The 6,008-nt window shown below is 36.8% G+C and overlaps 1 protein-coding gene across 4 annotated transcripts in view; it reads right to left on the reverse strand.

The window, feature by feature from the left end:
- dlgap4a (discs, large (Drosophila) homolog-associated protein 4a) overlaps nt 1-4,500 on the reverse strand; it is a 105,563-nt gene extending 101,063 nt beyond the window's left edge. For 2 of the 4 annotated variants that reach the window (XM_037771669.1, XM_037771667.1), the window contains exon 1: nt 3,996-4,500. The gene's annotated coding sequence lies outside the window, so the exon portion shown is untranslated. The remainder of the gene's footprint in view (nt 1-3,995) is intronic. The other 2 variants (XM_037771671.1, XM_037771670.1) reach the window with 1 other exon arrangement.
- Nucleotides 4,501-6,008: the final 1,508 nt, after the last annotated feature.

Raw genomic sequence — 6,008 nt, forward strand, 5'->3', positions numbered from 1 at the left:
TATAATGCAGAGGCTCTAACACAGTAAGGCAGACACACCAAGATTTTAACACGTGTGCACTCTTTGCTGCCAGTACAATACAACCATGTAAAACTACTCCATTACAAGTAAAGGTCCTGCAGCCAAACTACTACTACAAGTATTATCAGTAAAATGTACCTAAAGTATCAAAATTAATAGTATATATGATGTATAGTAAGTACAGTACTACATTTCACCTATCATTGTAGATAATGCACATACATGTTTATGTTAGTGCCTGTAGATCATTCACTCTTCATTTCAAAATGATTATACAGTGTAACTGTGTTTAATGTATTTTATTCTCTGTATGCATTTATTTATTTATCTATTTATCTATTTATCTATTTATTTATTTATTTATTTATTTATTTATTTATTTATTTATTTATTTATTAGGGCTGTCAAAGTTAATGCAATGACATTAACGCAAATTTGTTTTAACGCCACTAATTTCTGCCACCAAATGAAACTACAAAAACCTAAGGAATCCATTGGTACCAACCATGACATACTAGTCATGAAGAGGAAGGAGGCTAAATAACACTCAAAATGTATGCAAAATTTTGGCGAGGATAATCTGGCATTGCTATTTTGAAGGGGTCCCTTGACCTCTGACCTCAAGATATGTGAATGTAAATTGGTTCTATGGGTACCCACGAGACTCCCCTTTACAGACATGCCCGCTTTATGATAATCACATGCAGTTTGGGACAAGTCATAGTCAAGTCAGCACACTGACACACTGACAGCTGTTGTTGCCTGTTGGGCTGCAGTTTGCCATGTTATGATTTGAGCATATTTTTTAAGCTAGATGCAGTACCTGTGAGGGTTTCTGGACAATATTTGCCATTGTTTTTTGTTGTTAATTGATTTCCAATAATAAATATATACATACATTTGCATAAAGCAAGCATATTGGCCCACTCCCATGTTGATAACAGTATTAAATACTTGATAAATCTACGTGCGTTTAATTTGCGATTAATCCTGATTAACTATGGACAATCCTGCGATTAATCAAGATCAAATATTGTAATCGTTTGACAGCCCTATTACTTATGCACCTGCATGTTTTTTTTCTATTTCACTCACTGATGTTTACTACCTGGAACATGTGGTTTCCTGTTTTTTAAGTGTTTAAATGTTTTGTTTAAATGCTCAGTTAATTGTTGTTCATTATATCACTGGATAATTGTTACTGGTGCATTAATGGGGAACTGCATTTTATTCATGAAGCTTGTCGAGCTGGAGCTAACTTTAACTAAACTGTATACTGCTGGGTAGTTTAATCTGTAACAACAATGTGACATGTTTTATATGTTGATCTTATGTTTACATATAAAATCATAAATTACTTTAGAGCTGTCAAATAAATGCAGTGATGTAAAGTAACTAAGTACAATCACTCATACTGTACCTAAGTACAATTTTAAGGTACTTGTACTTGAGTATTTCTATTTAATGCTCCTCTATACTTCTACTGCATCTCAGAGGGAAATATTTACATTTATTTGGCAACTAACGATTCAATTTACTTTACTAATTCAGATTGTTAATACAAAATATAATCAACTAATAAATTATGATATATTATTATAGATTAATCCACCTGGCAGTATATACAATAATTCAATTTAGATTCACCTTTACCAGCTGCCACATTAAAGTGGTGTACACACACACATAAATAATGCCTCAATAATTATAATCTAATAGGCCACATATTAATCTTACATGGTTCATTCTGCATAATGACTACTTTTACTTTAGTTACTTTAAGTATATTTTGATGCTAAAATGTATGTACTTTTACTTAAGTAATAAAGTTGAATGCATGACTTTTACTTGTAACTGAGTATTTATACCCTGTGATACTGCTACTTTTACTTAAGTACAATAACTGAGTACTTTTTTTCATCACTGAATCACTGTGTTGCAGTAACAAGTAATGTTGTCAAAAATATCAAAGTATCGATACTGAATATTTGAAACAGTTTCAATACTCTTTTACTGTCGATATCGGATACCAGCTGCACTTTCTGCTCTCTCCGACAGCCAGCTGACACACACACACTGCTGTTTATCTTTTAATAACAATCTAAAATTTTATGCCTCCAATGTTGTGTCAATTTTTTCCTGTGGTATCAAAAATGTTGTCGAATATCAATATTTTTCAAGGTATCGTATTCTAGTATAGTGACAACACTTGTAACAAGTACAATACCTCCCTCTGAAATCTAGTGGATAGAAGTATAAAGTAACATAAAATTAAGCACTCAAGTAAAGTACAAGTACCTCAAAATTGTACTTAAGGAGAATACTTGATCAAATGTACTTCCTCCACTGGTTACTAGTGAAACTGTAAAGAGCTTTAAGAGGACACAATCCACAAACTACAACCTTTTCATACGTTTTTTCCAACGTTCATGCAGACAAATTAGCATGACAGTAATCTAAATATCAACTTAATGTGTTCAGTATCACAGTTTGCGCAGTACTGCTTCAGTTATTGAAGGACACAGGGTCTCGTTGTGAGAACATTTTTTAAAGCTCTGTGCCCTTTGACGTCATCCTGATGTGTGTGATACTGTACAGCATCTTGTCTAATCACTCCCTGCAGTAGCCCTGACTAAGCCAGTTTTTTTAAACACCCACCATCCTGGATCAGAGCCAGCTGGGTTTTCTTCAAACTCTCTGGTACAGTATCACCGTGGCTGTTGGCTCCTTGGCAGCAGATATGACATTGACACCTTTAGTGAGAGCCTACAGTCCACCACCAACAGAGCTGCTTCATACAGGATATACCCAGAGCTTTTCGGTTTGTACTGCTCGCTATATACTGAGTGTGTATGCTTGTATTCTCCAGCTGTTTATCATTACAGCAAACAATCCAGTACACATTTAACAGCGTGAACAGATTCAGAAAAAAAAGAAGCCTACATTATGAATTGTAAACCCATCAAGCTGCCCAAGCACTCCTCTGCCGGCAGCAGAGGCTTGTATACGCTGCTACACTGACATCCCTCAGTGTGCCATCCACAGATTTGTGGTCCCATTGAGCCGCGGATGAATTATTAATCAGCCTTCCACTATAACAAAATGGGCTTTTAATTGTAGGGACTCCTGTTCGACAACAACTACTGAAACACAGGCCTCGATACAAACTGGCTATCGATCAAACCCCCATCGTGGATGCAGCCTCATCCTCAGCATTAAGAGGAGAAGTGAGCTTTATATCCACACAGGGGATCCAGAGGACAGGAGTGTTTCACACATAATACTAACATTTTTACCAGAAAACTGTTAAATTTTCTAATTATTCTAGCAGGGAGAGTGATGAAACTTCAAAAGGGAGGATATATAGAAGGCTGCTGTGGTTTTTGATTTCATCAAAAGCCAGGGGGAAAAAAGCCATGCAACCAAGTACAAATAAATGGTAATTTAGTGCTGATTAATTCAAAATCTGCACCGAGTTAAAAGCTAACAGAGATGTGCCTAATTGTTCTCAAAAGAGACGTGTTTCAGAAGATAAATCCACTTGCTGTTTTTTTCCCCTAAAGAAATCATGAAAGCAAGGATTTGATAACTTTGACAAATTATACACATGCATATTATCACTTCCAGATGTTTCAGATCTAAATATTGATCTATTGCCTTATACAGGTGAACTGACTTTGGCTTATATAGGCAGCCTGGAGGCAGCTCAAGTCCAGAGTCAAATGCATGATAAAAAAAAAAAAAACAGGCTGTTGACATGACATTTACAAGTATGGGCATCTTGCAGCTCCACAGACACACTCATGAGTCGACAGGTGAAGAGCAACCTATTTAAAAACAGGCAATTTCAACTCCAGAAAGGAGGAGATTGACAATGCAACAATGCAGCCTGATGAGCTGCTAAGAGCAGTCAGTGTTTTTGACTGAAACCACCGCAACGCCCGATGTAAAAAACCCTGAAAACACAAGCTTACCTTTTTCATGTTATTGTGATCAGCCTGCAGATGGATGTCGCTCACAACAGGAATAGTTATCCAGCTCTTACATGTCGAGATGTATGTTCATGTCTCATCCAGCTGTTTATCTGTCAGGAAGGTAAACATAGACGCTCCTATAATAACATTGATAGAAATAGAGATATTTATCCTTTAGAATAAAGGCACATTCTCGTCATCGCTTGTCGGTCCTTCAGTTGAGCCGGTCCTCTGATAGCAGCTCACCGGTTTACAGAGGGATCCATCACGGCTGTGTGTGGAAAACGCAGTTTGGAGGCTGCCGGTGGTGCTGATGCTGCAGCAGCAGCGTTTGGTCCGTCGAGACGCGGGATGAGAGAGGTGGTGGTGGAGGAGGAGGTGGAGGTGGTGGTGGTGGTGGGAACATCCGAGGGCCCACCACGACACAAAAACACACTCAGCTCACAAAATGAACTGGTCGGACCAGGAAATCAGCTGTCTGTCTCGTGAGCAAACGGTGGTTGATGATGAATCATTCTGCGCACAGAGAGGCGACATGCGCGCGTTTTATTATCATTCTGTTGCGCGTCTGCAGGAGGAGTGATGCTGTCTGATGAGTCAAGGGGATGAGACTTTAAAGGGAAAATTCATTCAAAAATACATTTAGATGTTTAGTGTAATAATTGGGATTTTTTTTAGACAGTAAAGTCAGACAACTGTTTATTGATTAATCTGCTAATTATTTTCTCGATTAATCTTAAATAAAACTATTTCTCAGAGAAATAGTTTTATATAAGATTAATCAAGAGCCCAATATGTGACTTTGGGCTCTGAGCTATAGTTTTATGTAAGAGCCCAAAGTGTCATATTGGGCTCTCGATTAATCTTATATAAAACTATTTCTCAGAGCCCAATATGACACTTTGGGCTCTGAGAAATAGTTTTATATAGAGCCCAAAGTGTCATATAAAACTATTTCTCAGAGCCCAAAGTGTCATATTGGGCTCTGAGAAATAGTTTTATATAAGAGCCCAAATGACACTTTGGGCTCTGAGAAATAGTTTTATATAGAGCCCAAAGTGTCATATTGGGCTCTCGATTAATCTTATATAAAACTATTTCTCAGAGCCCAATATGACACTTTGGGCTCTGAGAAATAGTTTTATATAGAGCCCAAAGTGTCATATAAATCTATTTCTCAGAGCCCAAAATGTCATATTTGGCTCTGAGAAATAGTTTTATATAAGAGCCCAAATGACACTTTGGACTCTGAGAAATAGTTTTATATGACACTTTGGGCTCTATATAAAACTATTTCTCAGAGCTCAAACGCAGTATTGGGCTCATGATTACTATTCATGAAATGTCAGTAATCTTGATATCAACATTACTGACATTTCATGAATAGTAATGTTGATAGTGAAGATTATTTTCTCGATTAATCTTATATAAAGCTATTTCTCAGATGTGTCTGTTTTGTCCAAACAATTCTCAAAAACTGAAAGATATTCAGTTTACTATTATATAAGACAAAAAAAGCACTAAATCCTGGAACCAGTATGGTAAATGGTAAAACTTTTAATTGCAGTTATCAACTATATTTGAGGTCAACATTCTTCTAACATGTACATTTGTCTTTAAGGGTAGATATAAGAATGCAGATTTACCTCATTGTTTTAGATATTATTTTGTTATTTCTTCTTTCTATTCTTCCGACCACTCAAAGCACTTTCCCAATCAAACACACATTCATAGACTGAAGACAGAGGCTACCATGCAAGGTGCCAACCTGGCAATCAGGATCTAATCTAAATACTCATTCACACACAGATGGCAAAGCCTTCGGAAGCAATTTGGGGTTCAGTATCTTGCTCGAGGACACTTCAACAGGTGGACCGGAGGGAATCAACCAGAAAATCAATTTCTGTCGATCAACTAATCAATTAATCCACCAATAGTTACAGCTCAACACTGGATGAATGACTGACTCATGGACTCAAGCGTTCTTTGTTCCGTTCAAATGAGTTTTATGTG

The sequence above is a fragment of the Sebastes umbrosus genome, chromosome 6 (genome assembly GCF_015220745.1).
Source record: "Sebastes umbrosus isolate fSebUmb1 chromosome 6, fSebUmb1.pri, whole genome shotgun sequence".
Lineage (NCBI taxonomy): Eukaryota > Metazoa > Chordata > Actinopteri > Perciformes > Sebastidae > Sebastes > Sebastes umbrosus.